The following is a 25025-nucleotide window of genomic DNA, read 5'->3' on the forward strand; positions in this document are numbered from 1 at the left end:
CGGTTTAGCAACTTGCGGTCGGTCACTATCATGGAGGAGAATTGGGCCTTTTCTATTGACTAATGCTGAGTGTTGTTGTCGAAGTTTCTGATGCATTTCATCCATTTGTTGAGAGTACTTATCTGCCGTGATGGCTTTGCCTGTATTCGAAAAACTGTAATGGATGAGACCGGTCGCAGAACACCAAACAGTCAGCATTATGTTCTTTTGGTGCAACTCTGGCTTAGGGATTTTTGTTGGCATCTAATCACTGAGCTGAGCATCGCTGGTTGTCGTAAAGAACCCACTTTTTATTGCAAGTCACAACCCAGTCGAGAAACGGGGTGTTCTTGTGTAAAAGAAGGGAAGACACTTCATAATGGTGTTTTTTTTAGTTATTGTTTAATTCGTGAGTTTTTTGTTTTTCCACTCGCTCTCAAATGGTTGGAAATCGTCATATACGTTACGTCTAATTCAGAAGAAAGTTCTCAAACAATTGTCCATAGATTGTCTTCAACTAAGGCTCTTAATTGATCGTTGTCAACATCCGATGGCCAACCACTATGCACATTATCTTCAAAACTCTCATTGCCACCACAAAATTTCTTAAACCACCATTGTGCTGTGCATTCATTAGTGGTTCCTGGGCTAAATGCTTTGTTGATATCATGAGCTGTTTCAGCAGCTTTTTGGCCTAGCTTGAATTGAAATAAAAAAATTGTGCAAATTTGCTTTTTGCATACAACGTTCTGAAAAGAAGACATAATTGTTTTAAAACGATTGTATATTAAACGATTAGATAGAGCGAAAAACGCTCTTTAAAATTATATATAAAGTAAAGGTGTTATAACGAAAAATTATTTGAAAATACATCATTTGAAATCAAAATTAAAAGTTCCGCAATAACTTCCTTCTCAACCTAATAATAATAATAATAATAATAATAATAATAATAATGAAGAATAAAGTACAGAAAACACCACTAATAGTAAGAACACTAGGAACGGTACTGAAAAACTTTGAAAAAAGAATGGGAGAAATTGGAATCAGAGGGATGGCTGAAAAGATACAACGAATTTCAATAATGAAAACTGCAGAAATATTAAGGAAAATCGTTGAATGTGGAAACTAACACTAAACATTAACTACACACAAACTGAACCCTAACCCTAACCCTAACCCACAGAAACAGCTACAGATGCAAAACACAAAGGAACATCATATGGAAACATGAAAACTGAAACGATACTGTCCCCCCCTTTTTTTTTGTAAGTATGAGTGTCAGAATATACGGGTACCATACCAAATAATCAGGATCAAGGAGGATGGAAGGACTGAGGAGAGAAATGCGCTAGCAAGACCTCCGCTGGCTGAGTGCAAAGAGGACTGAGACTGTAGGGAGGCTTATTGCCACCCAAATTCCAGCGAAGACCAATGGTCACCACCAATGAGAAATCAATGGTAACCGACGGTTGCGATAACGTAAATTCTTTTGCAAAGGTTATCAAAAGAAGTGGAAACTCCTTGGCCTAACATTCACAGGAAACATGAGTTGGAACAATTACATTGAAGGCATTGCCAGGTCCGCTGCAAGGAAGGTGGGCTCTCTCTACCGTGCTAGAAAACTACTAACACCCGAAAGTATCCTGTACCTCTATAAGGCCACCATTCACCCATGTATGGAATATTGCTGTCACATTTGGGCTGGTGCATCTGCTACTAGTCTCTTGCTCCTTGACAAAGGTCAAAAGAGAGTCGCAAATCTGATAGGTCCTGAACTGGCATCTTAACTTCAGCCTCTGTTCCACCGACGAAATGTTGCATCCCTCTGCCTGTTCTACAAATATTTTAATGGTGAATGCTCTGACGAACTGCAAGCACGTGTGCCCCTACGACGTGAACACCCTCGACAAACCCAACAGGCTGCTAAATCACACCCCCACACTGTAGAGATCCCTAGATGTAAAAGATCTTTCTACCCCAGTAGTTTCTTCTCCAGAACCGCTAGACTTTGGAATTCCATTCCAGGTCCCTGCTTCCCCAACTGTACTGACGTGCAGAAGTTCAAGTGCAACGTGAACTGACATCTTGCTGCCCAAATCCTTACATAGTACCCCAGTAGTTGTTGCCCCTGATAGTAGCCCCCTACACCAAAGTGGCAATGTGCCTTGTTTGGGGTGAAAATGTAATTAAAAAAAAAATAAAATAAACTACCGGAAGTCTGGGGAGACTTGTTGTCACTCAGACTCCAGGAAACACCACACGTTGTTCTCAAAGAGGAATCTTTGATGATTGCTCGTGTGACTACTCCTAGTAGTAATAATAATCGTGTGACTACTCCTAATAATAATAATAATAATAATAATAATAATAATAATAATAATGATTATGATGATTATAATGCTAATGATAATATTATCATTATTATTAATAATAATATTATTATCATTAGCATTATAATTAATAATAATAATAATAACAATAATAACAATAAGAATAATGATAATTATAATGATAATAATAATGACAATAATAATAATGATAATAATAATAACAATAATAATAATAAGAAGAATACCAACAATAATGATAATTATAATGATAATAATAACAATAATAATAACAATAATACTACAAACAATAATGATGACAGTAATAACATTATTTATAATAATACCAATAATAATGATGATAATAATAATAATTATAATAATAATGATAATAATAATAACAATAACGATAATGATAATAATAACAACAACAATAATAATGATAATAATGACAATAATAATGATAATGATAACAATTATAATAATGATAATCATTATAATATCAATAACGATAATAATAATAATAGCAACAGCAACAATAATAACAATAACAACAACAATAATAGCAATAATAATGATAATAATAATCATAACAATAATAATAATAATGATGATAATAACAATCATAATAATAATCATAATAATGATAATAATAATAACAACAATAATAATAACGATAATAATAATAATAATAACAATAATAATAATAACAACAATAATAATTATAATAAACAATAACAATTATAATAATAACTATAATAACAATAATAATAATAATAATAATAATGATAATAATGATAACAATAATAATAGTGACAATAATAATAATAATAACAACAACAATAATAATAATAACAATAATAATAACAACAATAATAATTATAATAATAACTATAATAATAATAATAATGATAATAATACTAATGGTGATAATAATAACAATAATAATAATGACAATAATAACAATAATAATAATAACAATAATAATAACAACAATAACAATAATAATAACAACAATAATAATAACAATAATAATAATAATAATAACAATAATAATTATAATAATAATAACTATAATAATAATGATAATAATAATGATAATAATAATAATGATAATAACAATAATAATAACAACAACAGTAATAATAATAACAATAACAATAATAATAATAACAACAACAAATATAATAATAATAGTAATAATAACAACAACAATAATAATAATAATAATAATAATAATAATAATAATAATAATAATAATAATAATAAATACTTGGGAGTTCTAATCAAAGCAACAGAAATGAAAGAGAGAATTGGAAAGGAATACCTTAGGAGAACAAGAAAACTTCCGTAAACGAAATTAAATAGCAGAAACCTAATTAAAGGTATAAACACACGGGCAGTATCACTAGATAGATACTCTGGACCGTTCATAGGGTGGACCAAAGGAGAACTGAGACAGCTTGATCAAAGGACTAGGAAACTCATGACTATGCACAACGCACTACACCCAAAGGACGATGTTGACTGACTCTACGTGAAAAGGAAAGAAGGCAGAAGAGGACTAGTTTGTATAGAAGACTATGTGCATAACACAAAAAAACAACAAAATTAGAAAAATACATAACGCAACGCATGGAAAGGATAATCATGACAGTGAGAGACACTGAAAAAAACAAAAAAAAAAACAAAACAGGACACAAAGGGATAAAGGATAAGACAAGAAAAGAAAAATGGGAAGAATAACAACTAGAAACAGTTCCACGGAAGATTCATAGGGATGACAAAAGATGAAAATAACGAAAACACTTGGACATAGATGCGAAAAGGGCACATAAGCCGAGAAACTAAATCCCTAATAACCACAGCACAAGATAATTCAATAAGAACCAACCACATTTTTTATTTTTTATTTTTACAAGATAGTCACCATTTATCAACGTCGGGAAGCCACTCGGGGATAAGGGTTATTGTGTGTACAGTAGGTTAGTGTTGGAGATTTGATAAAGTGTCTTACTTAAAGAGGCGGTTCATCAGGAATTTGTTCACATTTGACTTGAAGATATCCAGGTTGTAGTCAGGTGGGAAACAGGTAACCGGAACAGAGTTCCACAGGCGTGCACTTCTAAGAAAGAAGCTTTGTTCATAGAATCTATGTTTTGATTTTGGCACAGATAAGGAGTGGGGAAAATTTTTCACAGTGGTTTCAGCTAGACGGGTGTTTATCGTGAAAGATTGGTGAGGGGGGACCAGAGATTGGAGTTCAGACGAGCACCTGCCATGGTAGTAACGATAAAACAAAGACAGGCTCACAACGTCTCTCCTGTGGGAGAGAGGTTGCAAGGAAGAGAAAAGGGCATCCTCCACTAAGCCACAAAGCCTATTTTGTACTCTGTCAAGGCAGGATAGACTGTTTTTAGCAGCTCCTGCCCAGATGTGGCAGCAGTACTCCATCCTTGGACGTACTTGGCTTTTATACAGATAGAGAATTGCATTAAGGGTGAGATATCTTCTGGAGCGGTAGAAGGATCCTACCATTTTTCCAGCGATCTTGGCCACTGACTTGATGTATTTATTCCATTTCAGGTCAGGGGTAAAGGTCAAGCCCAGAAGCTTATCAAAACATGGAGCTTCCCCTAGACGAGAGCCAATTCAATTGATGCCAGATGGGGATCAGAGCGTTGATGTAAAGATAGGAGCTTGGTTTTAGATGCATTAAAAGTAACCAGCCACCTCCTCCACCATTGTACCACGCGCTCACGATCAGAGGAGAGAGAATCTGAGAGAACTTTGTCATTTACGGCCTTTGATGCATTGCCATAGATGGTAGTGTCATCAGTATAGATGTCAACGAATGATTTAAGTATGTGTTTTGGGAGATCATTGATGTAGATCAGGAAGAGAGTTGGGCCTAGGATGGATCCCTGAGGGACTCCAGCATTAATATTGATGGCCTCTGATTTCTGCCCATCAACTACTACTCTTATGAGCCTATTGGAGAGAAATGATTTTATGATCGAGAAAACATTTCCAGTTATACCATAGCTGGAAGTCCTGTGAAGTAGGTCCTTATGCCATACCTTATCGAAGGCCTTTGATATATCAAGAGCAATTGCCCTAGAGAGAAAGCATTTGTCAAGAGATTCGCTAGTCCCATGAGATATAACAGTTAGCACATCTGCTGTAGATCTGGCAGAGCGGAAACCATATTGCATGTCACTAAGAAGGTTATTTCAGCTGAGGATGTTGACTACTTCTTTATTTAATATGGATTCCAGCAGCTTACTCATGACACACAGGAGACTTATTGGTCTGTATTGAGAGGGAGAGGACTTATCACCTGAGTTCTTAAATACAGGGCATACTGATGAGGTTTTCCAGGGTGTTGGAAATCACTTCTCCTTAAGGCAACGCTTAAACAGTTTTGTAAGTAAGGGGGCACGTTCTAGTTGAAGCTTTTTCAGCACAATGATTGGAATTCCGTCAGGGCCAGTTGCTTTACTGGAATCAAGGTTCTTGATTAGCTTGGCGACATCACACAGATATTTGTATGTTGCATAGCGTGTTGTCCGTTATACGAGGAAATACGGGGAGTTGATGGCCTTCGTCACATAGGGTAGAATTAGCTGCAAAGTTCTTGGCAAATAGTTTGGCCTTGTCTGATGCTGACGAGATGACCTCAGGTCCATTGATGATGGTTGGGATAGAACGCATGCTTCTGTTCAGAATCCTGTTTGCTATTTGCCAAAACTGGTGGGAACCAAGCCGCTGCTCAGCTACTTTGGATTTAACGGACTGAATATATAGCTCTCTTGCATTTTTTATTACTCTTTTACAGTGGTTGCTGGCAGTCCTGAAGGCAGCTTTATCTCAGTACATCTATTACGTTGGTAGCAATGGAAAAAGTGATTTCTGTGCGCGATGGCAGCAGCACATTTTGGGGAGAACCATGGCTGGCTGTTAGGTTTTTGTTGGAATTTTTTGGATGGTATGAATCGGTATATGCCTACAATTAGCCATTCGGTCAGGTCTGATACTATGGAGGACACATCTTTTTTAAACATGGAATGCAGAGGTAGATCAGATATAAGTGTACGGAAGCTATCCCAGTCAGCGGTAGAGTATTGATATAGAGTACGGTGGAGAGGTACATCTCCAGACTTGTTGCATTTCGTTTTTATCTTAACTTATACAACCGTGTGGGCGGAAGATCCCAGAGAAGACAGAACGGAACTTGAACATAGCTCAGGGGAAGTTGTGAGAGAAAGGTCTAGAAGGCTAGCATACTGACCGGAAGTATCGGGCACTCGGGTGGGTTCGTGGACAATCTGGGTGAGGTCATAGGCAAGGGCAAAATCCTGACAGAACCTCCCCTCATCATCTTTCTTGTTAGAGTGGGTCAGTCATTCTGCATTGTGGACATTGAAGTCACCACAAATGTGGATGTTAGCTAAAGGGTGAGCAGACAGGATATGGTCAATTTTTTCAGATATGCTCTTAAGGATAGTAACTCTGCTGTTGTGGAGGCGATAGAGAGCGAATATAAATGCAGTGGTGTAAGCAAGTGCAACCCGGAAGCACATATAAGATAAATTAGGGTCTTCTCTGGAGATATCCCTACCACACGAAAAGCCATCTTTAATGTAAGCACATATTCCATGTCCATGGCGATCTTGGGGGTCAGATTTAGATGTTAAGTTAGAGTAGCCTTTAATTATGAATTCGTCAAGGGAAGCGGTCGGCCTAATGCCAGTTTCACTTAGCAAAGATTGACCAAACACAAGAAAACAGCAAATGCAGACTTTGTGGACAAAGAGATGAAATGATAAACCATATTGTAAGTGAATGCAGCAAACTGGCCCAAAAGGATTAAAAGAACAGACACAACCAAGTGGGAAGAGTAGTACACTGGGAATTATGTATATAACTGCATCTCGAATGCACAGATAAGTGGTACAAACATAAGTTGGCAACAGTACTTGAAAACGAGAATTACAAAATCCTATGGGACATGGACATACAAACTGATAAACCTATCCAAGCAAGAAGACCAGATGTCATAATAATTAACAAGAAAGAAAAGTCCTGTCAAATCGTAGACTTTGCTGTGCCAGCTGACCATAGGGTGAATGTCAAAGAAAAGGAGAAACGGAGCAAATACACAGAGTTAGCCAGAGAGCTGAAAGGAATATGAAAGATGAAGAAAATAAAAATAATACCTATAATAGTAGGAGCACTAGGAACAATCCCGAAAAACTTTGAAAAAGAATGGGAGAAATTGGAATCAAAGGAATGACTGGAAAAATACAACAAACAACAATCATGAAAACAACTGAAATATTAAGGAAAACCCTTTGAATGTGGAGACTAACACACATAAGCAACAAATGCGGACCAGACAAACTGGTGCAGAGACAAAACATGAAGCGCTACATGGAACAAAGAACATTGAAACCGCATATCTATAAGTTCTCTAACCCCGCCCCCATTCTCCCATTACAACATCACTGCCCCCACCCCCCCCAAGAGTGAAACCAAACAAGCAAGTAGAGTCAAGGAAGAAGGAAAGACCGAGGAACTGACTAGACCTCCGCTGGATAAGTGCGAAGAGAACTGGGACCTCAAATTTGCCATTTAAATTCCAGTGAAGACCAATAGCCGCTGCCAATGAAATCAATGGCAGGCAGCTGTTGCGATAATGCAAAATTATTTGCAAATATTATCGAAAAAGGTGGCGAGTATTGGAAATCTGAGGAGACTTGTTGTCACTCAGCTTCCAGGGAGCAGCACAGGCTGTTTTCAAGATGAGATCTTTGATGACCTGTGTGAAAGCTCTTTGTGAGCCAGTAATAATAATATACCAAAAAAAAAAAAAAAAAATACATTTTTTTTTCAGAATCAGTTTTAAATATTCTATCGTGTTCGCATATTGAAATTACGGCAGCAAGAAACTCAATTATTCTTCCCCCCCCCCCAAACACTCACGTGGGTAATGCCGGAAGACATTTCAGACTTTTAAAGGCAAGAGTTCACTTCTTCCCTCGGGGGCCATTACGCATGAAGAATTCGCAAAGATTACATCCTTAAAGAGATGACTTCAAATCAATTTTGCTGTGTCATTACAGTGGCCAGTGTCATTTTATTGAAGCAATGTTTTTAAACGTTTAAAGCAAAATTAAATTTTTATTTTTCAATTTTTCTATTCTCTTCAACGTGTATGTCTCTCTTTTTTCTCTATTCTTCTTTCTTATCTTTCTCTCTCTGTTTTTCACTCTTTCTTCCGTCTTTTTTTCCCATCTCACTCTCTTTCTCTAATATATATATATATATATATATATATATATATATATATATATATATATATATATATATATATATATATATATATATATATATATATATATGTTTTATTTTTTTATTACCGTTTTATCTGTTTGGTTACATATGTTTCGGATGTTGGACCATGTTTACGATCCAACAGCCTCGTCAGACCTTACAGAAACCTGTAAGATTTCTGTAAGGTCTGACGAGGCTGTTGGATCGTAAACATGGTCCAACATCCGAAACATATGTAACCAAACAGATAAAACGGTAATAAAAAATAAAACACATATTTGCTCTGCAATAGTATTGAGCACTCTCTTCAGGTTCTTACTAATTACCAGTTTTAACATATATATATATATATATATATATATATATATATATATATATATATATATATATATATATATATGAGAAGGATGTTGTGGCTTGCTTCAAACGTAGTGTGAAAAGAGTTATGTTTCAATATATATATATATATATATATATATATATATATATATATATATATATATATATATATGAGAAGGATGTTGTGGCTTGCTTCAAACGTAGTGTGAAAAGAGTTATGTTTCAATATATATATATATATATATATATATATATATATATATATAGTCATCCACATACAGTACTGTTTGACTCCTTTATAATATATATATATATTACAAAGGAGTCACCACTTATCAAGGCCCAGAGGCCACTCGAGGATTAGGGTTAATAAATGTACAGTGATCAATGGGACAATGTAGCAGTAATTATTAGTAGTGGAAATTTGGTGAATTGGATTACTTAAGAGGAATGGCTCATCAAGAATTTGTTAACGTTGGACTTGAAGACGACCATATTGTAGTCAGCTGGAAAGCCGGAAAGCAGGCAAATGGAAGAGAGTTTCACAGGTGTGCAATTCTATGAAAGAAGCTTTGCTCATGGAATCTAAGTTTAGGTTTAGGCACGGATAAAGATTGGGGGAAATTATTGATAGTGTTTTCAGCTAGACGATATATATATATATATATATATATATATATATATATATATATATATATATATATATATATATATATATATATATATATATATATATATCGGTTTAAGGTGTTCAAAAGTCGGGACTAATGAAGACAATGAGGTTGTTAGATAGTACTCAATAAAAAGAGCAAAATATTATTTTTTTATTATTTGAGGGTAAACAGTTACATATGCTCACTACAAATAGCCATCTGTTTCAGTCAAAGTGACTTCCTCAGGAGATCCAGAGCCTCTTGACGCCAAAAAAAAAAAAAAAAAGAAATTTTTTTTTCTTTTTGTCGTCAATAGGTTCTGGGTCGCCTGAGGAAGTCACTTTGACTGAAACAGATGGCTATTTGTAGTGACCATATGTAACTGTTTACCCTCAAATAATAATAATAATAATGATATATACATACATATATATATATATATATATATATATATATATATATATATATATATATATATATATATGCAAAACAGTGTTTTGATGCAATCTCTAATTGTCGAAGATAGAAGTTGTACCATTTACTTCAGTATTTGCACTCAACCATGCCGAGGATTGAAACTACAACCATCGCGTTGATAGTCGGCAGTTCTACCCAGTTGCCCATGAGATCGGCGCTCGCAAATGACCTTATCATAGCTGTATTGCTATTTGGTGAATAGAATTTGGATTGTGCAGTAATTTCCAGTAGGTCCTCTTGATGCCATATAGAAAGTGCTACGGCTTTTATTTCTTTAATGGTTTACAAAGATAATCTGCTTGCTCATTCTCTCTGCATTTCTTCTCTCAACCCATCCACCGACTTCTTCAACGAAAGTTACAAATCACAACATGACTTTATTCTTTTATTTATTTGTTTACTGTGATTAAATGATTTCGACATTGGTACAAACCTTTTTCATCCTGTAGTGTCTGATGGCAGGCAAAAAGAATAAAGAAATGAAAAAAAAAATGGCTGTTTCTTCTCTTTATATGCTTGCGATCGTGTCACTTGATGTGCAAATGAGATGCTTCCGGTTTTGAATAAAAAGCCTGCTTTTTCAGAGACTTGGTACTATTGCTGCATAGGCTTGGCATTTGAAAATTTCTTGAGTTAATCTCTTTTCCAAGGAAACGCCACGACACGAGGCGGCTAGTTACGCCAAAATTTTTGTAAATATTGATTTGCCATTACACTGACAGGAGCCCATTGAAACAATACCTTGTGTCAAACTTGTGTTTATGAGGATGCAAGTAAAAAGAGAACGCTTACTTAATTATTCTCTGGAATACGAGCAGAAAATACTTTATAACTTAAACCCCCCCCCCAAAAAAAAACAAACAAACAAACAACAACAAAAAAAGCATTTTTAGAATTAGCTGAATATGACGTTCAATGTCCTAAAATCCAAAATGTTCGAAAATGGATCTGCAATGAAAATAATTGATTACGCCCCCCCCCCCCCCCCGGAATGGAATCGCAATAAAATCCACAGAACTCATTATGAAAAGATGACTATTTTCTAAATGTCTGGGTTCCTTTTTCTTTCTTTTTTCTGCATTTTATTTGTTTTTGTTTTTTTTTTCCATTTTTTTTTTTTCTTTTGGGTTTGTTGAAACATATTGAGACAGATGAAAAATATGAATTAGAAATTGCTTGTTCATCCGAAGTAAATTCGATTTCCGGAGAACGGAAAAAAAAGCGCCTAACGACAAACAGATAATATTACATAGTCTATATCTGCTCGGTAAATTATTCATGCTTATAATAATAATGAGAGTATTTTTCATATGAAGATAAAGTTAAAATTTATCATACATAAAAAGTTGCAGTAAAGAATTTTTTAATTAAATGTTCTACAAGCATAAAAAAAAAATATTTCTCAGTCTATTGCAGCATAGGGTCTGTATTTAAAAATTTCTTGAGTTAATCTAATTTCACAGGCAACGCCGTGACACGAGTCGGCTCGTTAAATAATTTAAAAATATTAATATGCAATTACACTGGCAAGAACTCATTAAAACAAAACCTTGTGTCAAACTTGTGTTTATGAGAATTAATAATGGCAACCTTTTGTGTCGTGAGATTATAGCGTCCTGCATCTAGTCTGGTGCACCGCAGCGTCTACTGTCACTATAAAGTCGAAGCTAGAAGTGCATCTCCGAATGCAGGTGGCCCTGTCGGTGGGGCATTAGAATACGCCAACTGCCCCCCTGCAGAGGGTAAAAATCCCTCAATGGGGGTCCTGGATAAGACCTTAAACTATATCCAGTGGTTAGGACCCAGCTTGTGGGCTTTGGGGAGTGTGGAGCCACCCTTTAATTACCATTGCTCCCAGGTTTACTCTGACCCGGAGTGGTAGTACCTGTTAGGGTCCCAACTGTGGGTTAAATAGAAACCGACGTGAGAACAACAAATATATTCTATTAAAAAAATTTTTCTTCAAAATCTTTGGATTCGGCATTAAATAACCTGGAAAGGGTTGATATGCCGTAAAACAAAAACTACCAACCAACCAACCAACCAACCAACCAACCAACCAACCAACCAACCAGATGCAGGACCCTTAGATTTACCCAGTTACCAGAGTCCCCCTCTTGGCATTGCAGAGAAAGTCCAACAGAAAGGCAAGCCAAATACATTCAGAGCAAGCGCAACTGCATGAGTTGCTGTAAAGATGTTGCAATGCTCCAACATCAGGAGTATCGGGACTCCAAACAGGAGTTTTTGTTGGGGTTTACTCCCTTAGCCTTTACCTTTTCCCAAGGCAGTGGAGCTATTTGCCCATAGTTGGTAAAAATGCAAAAATATTTCCAATCTTGGCTAAAATAACGAAAATACATATACAATACGAGTTATGGTTGTAGAAAAATTAAAAAAAATACAAATCCATGAGTGATTCTTCTTATTAGACTTGGCCGAAAGAAGCGTCGATTCTGTAACAGTGAAAATGTAAAAATATTCCTAATTTCGGCGAAAATAACGGAGATCATCATCATATGAGTTATGGTTGTAGTAAAAGAATATAATAATATAAAAGAATATAAAAATATAAAAGAATATAATAATATAAAAGAATATAATAATATAAAAGAATATAAAAATATAAAAGAATATAATAATATAAAAGAATATAATAATATAAAAGAATATAAAAATATAAAAGAATATAATAATATAAAAGAATATAATAATATAAAAGAATATAATAATATAACAGAATATAATAATATAAAAGAATATAATAATATAAAAGAATGTAACAATATAAAAGAATATAATAATATAAAAGAATATAATAATATAAAAGAATATAATAATATAAAAGAATATAATAATATAAAAGAATATAATAATATAACAGAATATAATAATATAAAAGAATATAATAATATAAAAGAATGTAATAATATAAAAGAATATAAAAATATAAAAGAATGTAATAATTTAAAAGAATGTAATAATATGAAAGAATATAATAATATAAAAGAATATAATAATATAAAAGAATGTAACAATATAAAAGAATATAATAATATAAAAGAATATAATAATATAAAACAATATAAAAATATAAAAGAATATAATAATATAAAAGAATATAATAATATAAAAGAATATAATAATATAACAGAATATAATAATATAAAAGAATATAATAATATAAAAGAATGTAACAATATAAAAGAATATAATAATATAAAAGAATATAATAATATAAAAGAATATAATAATATAAAAGAATATAATAATATAACAGAATATAATAATATAAAAGAATGTAATAATTTAAAAGAATGTAATAATATGAAAGAATATAATAATATAACAGAATATAATAATATAAAAGAATGTAATAATTTAAAAGAATGTAATAATATGAAAGAATATAATAATATAAAAGAATATAATAATATAAAAGAATATAATAATATAAAAGAATATAATAATATAAAAGAATATAATAATATAAAAGAATGTAATAATATAAAAGAATATAATAATATAAAAGAATATAATAATATAAAAGAATATAATAATATAAAAGAATATAATAATATAAGAGAATATAATAATATAAAAGAATATAATAATATAAAAGAATATAATAATATAACAGAATATAATAATATAAAAGAATATAATAATATAAAAAATGTAACAATATAAAAGAATATAATAATATAAAAGAATATAATAATATAAAAGAATATAATAATATAAAAGAATATAATAATATAACAGAATATAATAATATAAAAGAATATAATAATATAAAAGAATGTAATAATATAAAAGAATATAATAATATAAAAGAATATAATAATATAAAAGAATGTAATAATATAAAAGAATATAATAATATAAAAGAATATAATAATATAAAAGAATATAATAATATAAAAGAATGTAATAATATAAAAGAATATAATAATATAAAAGAATATAATAATATAAAAGAATATAATAATATAAAAGAATGTAATAATATAAAAGAATATAATAATATGAAAGAATGTAATAATATAAAAGAACATAATAATATAACAGCATATAATAATATAAAAGAATATAATAATATAAAAGAATATAATAATATAACAGAATATAATAATATAAAAGAATATAATAATATAAAAGAATGTAATAATTTAAAAGAATGTAATAATATAAAAGAATATAATAATATAAAAGAATATAATAATATAAAAGAATATAATAATATAAAAGAATATAATAATATAAAAGAATGTAATAATATAAAAGAATATAATAATATAAAAGAATATAATAATATAAAAGAATATAATAATATAACAGAATATAATAATATAAAAGAATATAATAATATAAAAGAATATAATAATATAAAAGAATATAATAATATAAAAGAATGTAATAATTTAAAAGAATGTAATAATATAAAAGAATGTAATAATATAAAAGAATATAATAATATAAAAGAATATAATAATATAAAAGAATATAATAATATAACAGAATATAATAATATAAAAGAATATAATAATATAAAAGAATATAATAATATAAAAGAATGTAATAATTTAAAAGAATATAATAATATAACAGAATATAATAATATAAAAGAATATAATAATATAAAAGAATATAATAATATAACAGAATATAATAATATAAAAGAATATAATAATATAAAAGAATGTAATAATTTAAAAGAATGTAATAATATAAAAGAATATAATAATATAAAAGAATATAATAATATAAAAGAATGTAATAATATAAAAGAATATAATAATATAAAAGAATATAATAATATAAAAGAATATAATTATATAAAAGAATATAATAATATAAAAGAATATAATAATATAAAAGAATATAATAATATAAAAGAATATAATAATATAAAAGAATATAATAATATAAAAGAATATAATAATATAAAAGAATATAATAATATAAAAGAATATAATAATATAAAAGAATATAATAATATAAAAGAATATAATAATATAAAAATATAATAATATAAAAGAATATAATTATATAAAAGAATATAATAATATAAAAGAATATAATAATATAAAAGAATATAATAATATAAAAGAATATAATAATATAAAAGAATATAATAATATAAAAGAATATAATAATATAAAAGAATGTAATGATATAATAGAATGTAATAATATAAAAGAATATAATAATATAAAAGAATATAATAATATAAAAGAATATAATAATATAAAAGAATATAATAATATAAAAGAATGTAATAATATAACAGAATATAATAATATAATAGAATATAATAATATAAAAGAATATAATAATATAAAAGAATATAATAATATAAAAGAATATAATAATATAAAAGAATATAATAATATAAAAGAATATAAAAATATAAAAGAATATAATAATATAAAAGAATATAATAATATAAAAGAATGTAATGATATAATAGAATGTAATAATATAAAAGAATATAATAATATAAAAGAATATAATAATATAAAAGAATATAATAATATAAAAGAATATAATAATATAAAAGAATGTAATAATATAACAGAATATAATAATATAATAGAATATAATAATATAAAAGAATATAATAATATAAAAGAATATAATAATATAAAAGAATATAATAATATAAAAGAATATAATAATATAAAAGAATATAATAATATAAAAGAATATAATAATATAAAAGAATGTAATAATATAAAAGAATATAATAATATAAAAGAATATAATAATATAAAAGAATATAATAATAAAAAAAAGAATATAATAATATAAAAGAATATAATAATATAAAAGAATATAATAATATAATAGAATATAATTATATAATAGAATGTAATAATATAAAAGAATATAATAATATAAAAGAATATAATAATATAAAAGAATGTAATAATATAAAAGAATATAATTATATAATAGAATGTAATAATATAAAAAAATGTAATGATATAATAGAATATAATAATATAAAAGAATATAATAATATAAAAGAATATAATAATATAAAAGAATGTAATGATATAATAGAATGTAATAATATAAAAGAATATAATAATATAAAAGAATATAATAATATAAAAGAATATTATAATATAAAAGAACATAATAATATAAAAGAATATAATAATATAAAAGAATGTAATAATATAAAAGAATGTAATAATATAATAGAATATAATAATATAAAAGAATATAATAATATAAAAGAATATAATAATATAAAAGAATATAATAATATAAAAGAATATAATAATATAAAAGAATATAATAATATAAAAGAATATAATAATATAAAAGAATGTAATAATATAAAAGAATATAATAATATAAAAGAATACCATAATATAAAAGAATATAATAATATAAAAGAATATAATAATATAAAAGAATATAATAATATAATAGAATATAATTATATAATAGAATGTAATAATATAAAGGAATGTTATAATATAAAAGAATATAATAATATAAAAGAATATAATAATATAAAAGAATATAATAATATAAAAGAATATAATAATATAAAAGAATATAATAATATAAAAGAATGTAATAATATAAAAGAATATAATAATATAATAGAATATAATAATATAAAAGAATATAATAATATAAAAGAATATAATAATATAAAAGAATATAATAATATAAAAGAATATAATAATATAAAAGAATATAATAATATAAAAGAATATAATAATATAAAAGAATATAATAATATAAAAGAATATACTAATATAAAAGAATATAATAATATAAAAGAATATAATAATATAAAAGAATATAATAATATAAAAGAATATAATAATATAAAAGAATATAATCATATAAAAGAATATAATAATATAAAAGAATATAATAATATAAAAGAATATAATAATATACAAGAATATAATAATATAAAAGAATATAATAATATAAAAGAATGTAATAATATAAAAGAATATAATTATATAATAGAATGTAATAACATAAAAGAATGTAATGATATAATAGAATATAATAATATAAAAGAATATAATAATATAAAAGAATATAATAATATAAAAGAATATAATAATATAAAAGAATGTAATAATATAAAAGAATGTAATAATATAAAAGAATATAATAATATAAAAGAATATAATAATATAAAAGAATATAATAATATAAAAGAATATAATAATATAAAAGAATATAATAATATAAAAGAATATAATAATATAAAAGAATGTAATAATATAAAAGAATATAATAAGATAAAAGAATGTAATAATATAAAAGAATATAATAAGATAAAAGAATGTAATAATATAAAAGAATAAAATAATATAAAAGAATATAATAATATAAAAGAATGTAATAATATAACAGAATATAATAATATAATAGAATATAATAATATAAAAGAATATAATAATATAAAAGAATATAATAATATAAAAGAATATAATAATATAAAAGAATATAATAATATAAAAGAATATAATAATATAAAAGAATATAATAATATAAAAGAATGTAATAATATAAAAGAATATAATAATATAAAAGAATATAATAATATAAAAGAATATAATAATAAAAAAAAGAATATAATAATATAAAAGAATATAATAATATAAAAGAATGTAATAATATAATAGAATATAATTATATAATAGAATGTAATAATATAAAAAAATGTAATGATATAATAGAATATAATAATATAAAGAATATAATAATATAAAAGAATATAATAATATAAAAGAATATAATAATATACAAGAATATAATAATATAAAAGAATATAATAATATAAAAGAATGTAATAATATAAAAGAATATAATTATATAATAGAATGTAATAACATAAAAGAATGTAATGATATAATAGAATATAATAATATAAAAGAATATAATAATATAAAAGAATATAATAATATAAAAGAATATAATAATATAAAAGAATATAATAATACAAAAGAATATAATAATATAACAGAATATAATAATATAAAAGAAGGTAATAATATAAAAGAATGTAATAATATAAAAGAATATAATAATATAACAGAATATAATAATATAAAAGAATGTAATAATATAAAAGAATGTAATAATATAAAAGAATATAATAATATAAAAGAATGTAATAATATAAAATAATATAATAATATAAAAGAATATAATAATATAAAACAATATAATAATACAAAAGAATGGAATAATATAAAAGAATATAATAATATAAAAGAATATAATAATATAAAAGAATATAATAATATAAAAGAATGTAATAATATAAAAGAATATAATAATATAATAGAATATAATAATATAAAAGAATATAATAATATAAAAGAATATAATAATATAAAAGAATATAATAATATAAAAGAATATAATAATATAAAAGAATATAATAATATAAAAGAATATAATAATATAAAAGAATATACTAATATAAAAGAATATAATAATATAAAAGAATATAATAATATAAAAGAATATAATAATATAAAAGAATATAATAATATAAAAGAATATAATCATATAAAAGAATATAATAATATAAAAGAATATAATAATATAAAAGAATATAATAATATACAAGAATATAATAATATAAAAGAATATAATAATATAAAAGAATGTAATAATATAAAAGAATATAATTATATAATAGAATGTAATAATATAAAAGAATGTAATGATATAATAGAATATAATAATATAAAAGAATATAATAATATAAAAGAATATAATAATATAAAAGAATGTAATAATATAAAAGAATGTAATAATATAAAAGAATATAATAATATAAAAGAATATAATAATATAAAAGAATATAATAATATAAAAGAATATAATAATATAAAAGAATATAATAATATAAAAGAATATAATAATATAAAAGAATGTAATAATATAAAAGAATATAATAAGATAAAAGAATGTAATAATATAAAAGAATATAATAATATAAAAGAATGTAATAATATAAAAGAATATAATAATATAAAAGAATATAATAATATAAAAGAATATAATAATATAAAGGAATATAATAATATAAAAGAATATAATAAGATAAAAGAATGTAATAATATAAAAGAATATAATGATATAACAGAATATAATGATATAAAAGAATGTAATAATATAAAAGAATATAATAATATAAAAGAATGTAATAATATAAAAGAATGTAATAATATAAAAGAATGTAATAATATAAAAGAATGTAATAATATAAAAGAATGTAATAATATAAAAGAATGTAATAATATAAAAGAATGTAATAATATAAAAGAATGTAATAATATAAAAGAATGTAATAATATAAAAGAATGTAATAATATAAAAGAATGTAATAATATAAAAGAATGTAATAATATAAAAGAATATAATAATATAAAAGAATGTAATAATATAAAAGAATGTAATAATATAAAAGAATGTAATAATATAAAAGAATATAATAATATAACAGAATATAATAATATAAAAGAATATAATAATATAAAAGAATATAATAATATAACAGAATATAATGATATAAAAGAATGTAATAATATAAAAGAATATAATAATATAAAAGAATATAATAATATAAAAGAATATAATAATATAAAACAATATAATAATACAAAAGAATGGAATAATATAAAAGAATGTAATAATATAAAAGAATATAATAATATAACAGAATATAATAATATAAAAGAATGTAATAATATAAAAGAATGTAATAATATAAAAGAATATAATAATATAAAAGAATATAATAATATGAAAGAATATAATAATATAACAGAATATAATAATATAAAAGACTATAATAATATAAAAGAACTAGCAAAGATACCCGTGCTTCGCACGGAGCTTTGTTGCGCACTCGGGTACCAAAATCTGTGGGCACCTTTCCAGTAAGTTGATGTTGTAAGAGCAACGATTGCATAAGGTGATTAACATTTTAACTACCTCTTGTAGTGACTGAAATTCAATCAGGAACTTCACAAAACATTTTCATCAAAAAGGAAGGTTACTTGATGTTACATAGTAAATTTTTCATTGAAGTAATGTTCAACTCTTGCTTAAATTTTATCTTGCACATTCAATACTAAAAACTTACCACAATCAGATCATGTCAGTTTTTCCTCATATCCATTTCTCGAACTTTTCACTGAAGAGCCTCAGGGTAAACTACATTTCTGCTGCTTTGATTTGGAGCCAGAATGTAGAGTTTTTCTGAACTTCCTGTCCGGCTGATGGAGACGTAGAACATACCGTGACTGAAGCAGTCTGATGTCAAGTCTACGCCAATGGTGTTAAATGTCTGGCCTTGACTTTTGTTTATGCTCATTGCAAAACACACCTTCACAGGAAATTGGAGTCTCCAGAATTTAAATGGAAGTTCTGAGTCCGATGGAACTAAGGGGATCCTTGGCAGTAGAACGGTTTCGCCTTTGTAGGGACCACAGGAAATGGTGGCCTCAAGTACATTGGTGTGCAATCTGGTGATAACACATCTGGTTCCGTTTGTTGTTTTTGGCGGTTCCAAGGATCGAAGAATCATGATTGGCGATCCAATTTTGAGATTTAAAATGTGTGGAGGCATTCCAGATATCTCCAAAGAGTTTAAAAACTCCACAGGGTAGTGAACAGCTTCATATTCATTAGTAGCCGAATCAACTGACTTGTATTGCTTTGAGTCTCCTGGAAATTCATTCATTATTGAATTGTTCAAATGATTCACATTGCTGTTTAATGGCGAAATAATAGCCCTCTCAGCAAGCCAATCCGGTGATTTTCCATTGTTTTGCAGGTCTGGGTACACTTTTTCTTTCAGTTGCTTCTGATTACCGACACATTTACCAAGTGCAGTTGGAATCTTAATTGTGTCAGGTGAAGAAGTGATAGGAAACTGACCATTACCGATTTGGAGAAGCAATTTTGAGAAGTCTGCTGTAGCTGTGTTATCAGAGATATAGGCTCTCATATAAGTAGTCAGTCTCTTCACTATAACGTGCCTCCAGAGATAGGATTGTTTCAAACTTGCATTGACAATGTTAGCCCTTGTGCCATTTTTAACCACTGGGAGGATTTGACGGAAATCACCGCAAAATAAGGTTGGAATGCCACCCATGGGATTCTTGTTTCCTGTGATGTCTTGCAATGTTCGGTCAATTGCTTCATAAGCACTCTTTTGCGTCATTGGGGCTTCATCTACAATGATTGCAGAGGTGTCTCTAATTACATTTGCCAAGGCTGAGTTACCAGTAATTTTGCAAACTGGCTGATCCATTCGATGAGTATCCAAGGGTACTTTAAAAGTGCTGTGAAGAGTGCGGCCACCTTGTAGTAGAGTAGCAGCAATGCCACTGGATGCTGTTGCAAGCACAATCTTTCTCATGGATCTAATCTTTGCAAGGATCAAATTGATTACAAAAGTCTTGCCCGTACCACCTGGAGCATCAAGAAACATCATGTTTTTGTTCATTTCACCTTGTGCTTCCAACATTGCCATGAATGAATTGTAAACTTCTCTTTGAGAATCGGTCAGTTTTTCTTGCATATTTTTTGCTTGTAGGGAAAGTTCTTCAAGATTATAAGTAACTTCACGTTGATACTCTCTCGCGAGTCTTTCATCTCCCCCTTGCGTTGGTGCAGGTAATCCATAGCTTGCCAATGGTTGACCGCACATAAGGAGAACTTTTTCTTCAATTAGACAAAGAGTTTTATTGTAGATGTCCTCATTAAAATCTGCTTCTGGATTGTTAACTTCTTGCCTGTATCTGTGAAGAATGTCTTCAGATATTACATCACGAAAAGCCATCCAGATCTCAAGAGGATTTCTTGGCTCACAGGCTGTTAAAATTATCACAAATAGGCTTCGCAAATTTGAAGGTGATTGAGTGGCACTTGCCTCTCCTACTGCTTGATGCAAGTGATGGTCATTTTCTAGAAGGCCTCGAGCAAGGCACGCTGCTCTGTATGTTTCAAACACCTGACCATTGTATGCTCGCAAATTTTGAAATGAAGTTGGACCATCAACCTCATTGAGCAACAGGCGTAAGAAATAACACTCCCCTGCTTTTGGACTAATCGTGTAGATTCTCCCAATGCATGGTGCCTTCCATACATCATCATTTTCAGTACCTTCAACTTGTACCCCACGCATTCTTCTCATCCATTTCTTTGTCGATTTGTTCCAAGTGTAAAACTCAGGGACTTCTACGTATTTGAGACCCCTTGCAAAGTCATCCTCATGGCAGAGTTGAAAAAATGGTGTCAAAGTTGTGGCAGGCGGTGGACCTTGGGCTCGTTCCAGAGCAGTATCAGCTGAGAACATGACATGCTGCCCATTTTCAAGATGAACAGAAAGTTGTACAATTGGGGGGAAATGTTCATGGATGGGATGTTCCAATATCCTCCAGGCCGCCTCTGAACTGCCGACATACCTTGCATTCTGGAACTGCTGGATCTCATCCACAATGTGACTTTGTACTTGGCCTTGTTGGTTAGCTGCTCCATCAGTTCTTTGTAGTTCAAACACTGCTTGATCACATCCTTTATTCACGTATTTGAGGACATATTTGATGCTTTGGATCGAGCTGCAAATTTCTACGTTAATGTGAGCGTTGAACTGCTGAAGGAGGACCTTGTTGTACGGAACAATCCACTGGTTTGTTATTTCTTGATTAACATACCGACCATTTCTCTTCATCCTTATTGTACCAGTCTGGCTTCCATCTTCTGGTTTTCTTCGCCTGTACTTGGGGTAAGAGTCTTGGCCTTGCTCGGTACACTGAAGAAATTCTTTTGGGTATTTTTTGGAACATTTGTTGTCAATCGTACATGGACAATTTAGATTAAATGGTCCACAAGGTCCATGCACCATATGTGCCATCACTTTAGCATGAAGATCAGGATCTTCCTCTTTGTCAGGGATCTCTGCAGATATGCAGAGATCCATTTTTTCTGGTAGAAGTTTGTCCTCTGGGGCCTGCCAGGTGAGGATGTGTGCATGCGGCAGTCCTCTTTTTTGATATTCAATACTGTACAGGAAAGCCCTCAACCTGCCAAATCCTCCCTTTTTAATAAATTCAAGTAACTTTTTTAGCTTCTGCCTGAAAACCCTGGCAACAATATCTGGACGATCCTGAGGGTCTTGCCCTTGAAGACAATTTTCTGTAATTTCTGTCCACTTTAGATTTGTTGTGAACGTGATGAAGAGGTCGGCTCGCCCCATTCGCCGAACATATGCCATGGCATCACTTTGACGCTCAAAAATGTATCGAGGGCCTCCTGTATAAGTTGCCGGAAGAACAACTCGTTGACCAAACTGTTCTGGATTCCCATCCTCCCTAAGAATTGAATCTCTCAAGTTGCTATAATTGTCAGCTCTCAGGGTCTGTTGCTCACGCCTCAGGAACTGTAAACGTTCTGTTTCAATCTTGCAGTACACATCCACCAGCCATTGTTGAAATAGCCTTCGGTACCAGAGAAAATAGTTTCCAGGCCGAGTCATTAAATGGTACGAATAAAATTGCTGTTGGGTAACTTTTCGCCCATTGGATGCCTTCATGTAGATGTTGTAAGATGGAGAACCATAGGGGTACATTAACGGGTACATTAAAGTATCGTAGAGGGGATGTAGTTCCGAGATCCATTTTAATGTATCATTTCTAAAATGCAAGACAATATCCCGGTTAGCTGTTGGTTCATTCTCCATTAATATTCCAATCTCATACGTTGTTGTTGGAGCATTGAATCGCCGTGGATGCTCTTCTTGCGGCCTTCGGTCTTCCCTTATGACAACTTTATGTTCTACCAAGTGTTCTTCTTCAATCCTCTCCTTTGTTGTTTTCAGCTGACAAATGAAGCTGTTGTTCTCATGTAAAAATTCAGTCAGACTTTGGAGAATGTCTCTATTGAGTCTACTGTCACGTCCCCGATTATGTAGTTCCTCTTCCAGACTATCCAAGAAGTAGACTTGAATAAACTTTGCTGTTTCATCTTCAGGTGGTAAAAGACTCCCAATCTGGTGGCAAACCTGGCCTCGAATTCTAAAAGAAGGATTCCACCCATGTACTGCCACAATTTTGTGACCAAATGATGTCATTGCAAAACAATTGTTATAACTGCGTAGATTTTGCAGAAAATCTTTAGAGATGGGACCATTGCCGGAGAGCAAATCTTGAAGCAACTGAGGCAGTGGTGGAAAGCTATCAAGCACAACTTTGCCAGAAGAACAACAACAACCAGGGGTTTCTCCTTTAAATTTTACAGCTGAGCAATGTTGACATACTTTGTCCATTTTTCCTATATCAGCTGTAGTGAGAGAGTCATTTTTGTTGTAGAGCAATCCTTTTCTATTGCAGTGTTCTATTTCATGGTGTCTCAAAGCAGTCATTCGTTGTCTAGCTGCCTCGTTTTCTGTCAATTGCTGGGGCAAAGTCATACTCTCTCTCCATGCAGCCTCTCGTTGTTGCCCTTGGTATAGGCGAAAGCTTCGTTGGGTTTCCGATTCATTCTGATGTCGTTGAGCCACTCTCAACTGACCTTGTGTACGTCTACTTACCTCATATAATTCATTCGATCGTAATATTGCTTCTCTTTCCAGTGCATATCTTTGCCTTTCTTGAATTTCATCTTGTGATGAATTGTACCGCCTTACAGCATGTCTAGTTCTGTCAGCTTCACGTTGGGTTTCTCTTTCCAAATCTGACAGTCTTGCTCTCCTTTCTCTTTGACGTATCCTGTTAAGTTCTAGACGTCTTTCTCTCTCTGAATTGTTTTCATTGGAGCGAACTGCAGCAACTCTTAGTCTATTAGCTTCCAATCTTTCCATTCTTTCTTCCTCACTTTCGTTTCTACTTCGTTTGGGTGG

Source organism: Euprymna scolopes, chromosome 43 (assembly GCF_053919585.1).
Source record: "Euprymna scolopes isolate OS-2025 chromosome 43, ASM5391958v1, whole genome shotgun sequence".
Taxonomy (NCBI): Eukaryota; Metazoa; Mollusca; class Cephalopoda; order Sepiida; family Sepiolidae; genus Euprymna; species Euprymna scolopes.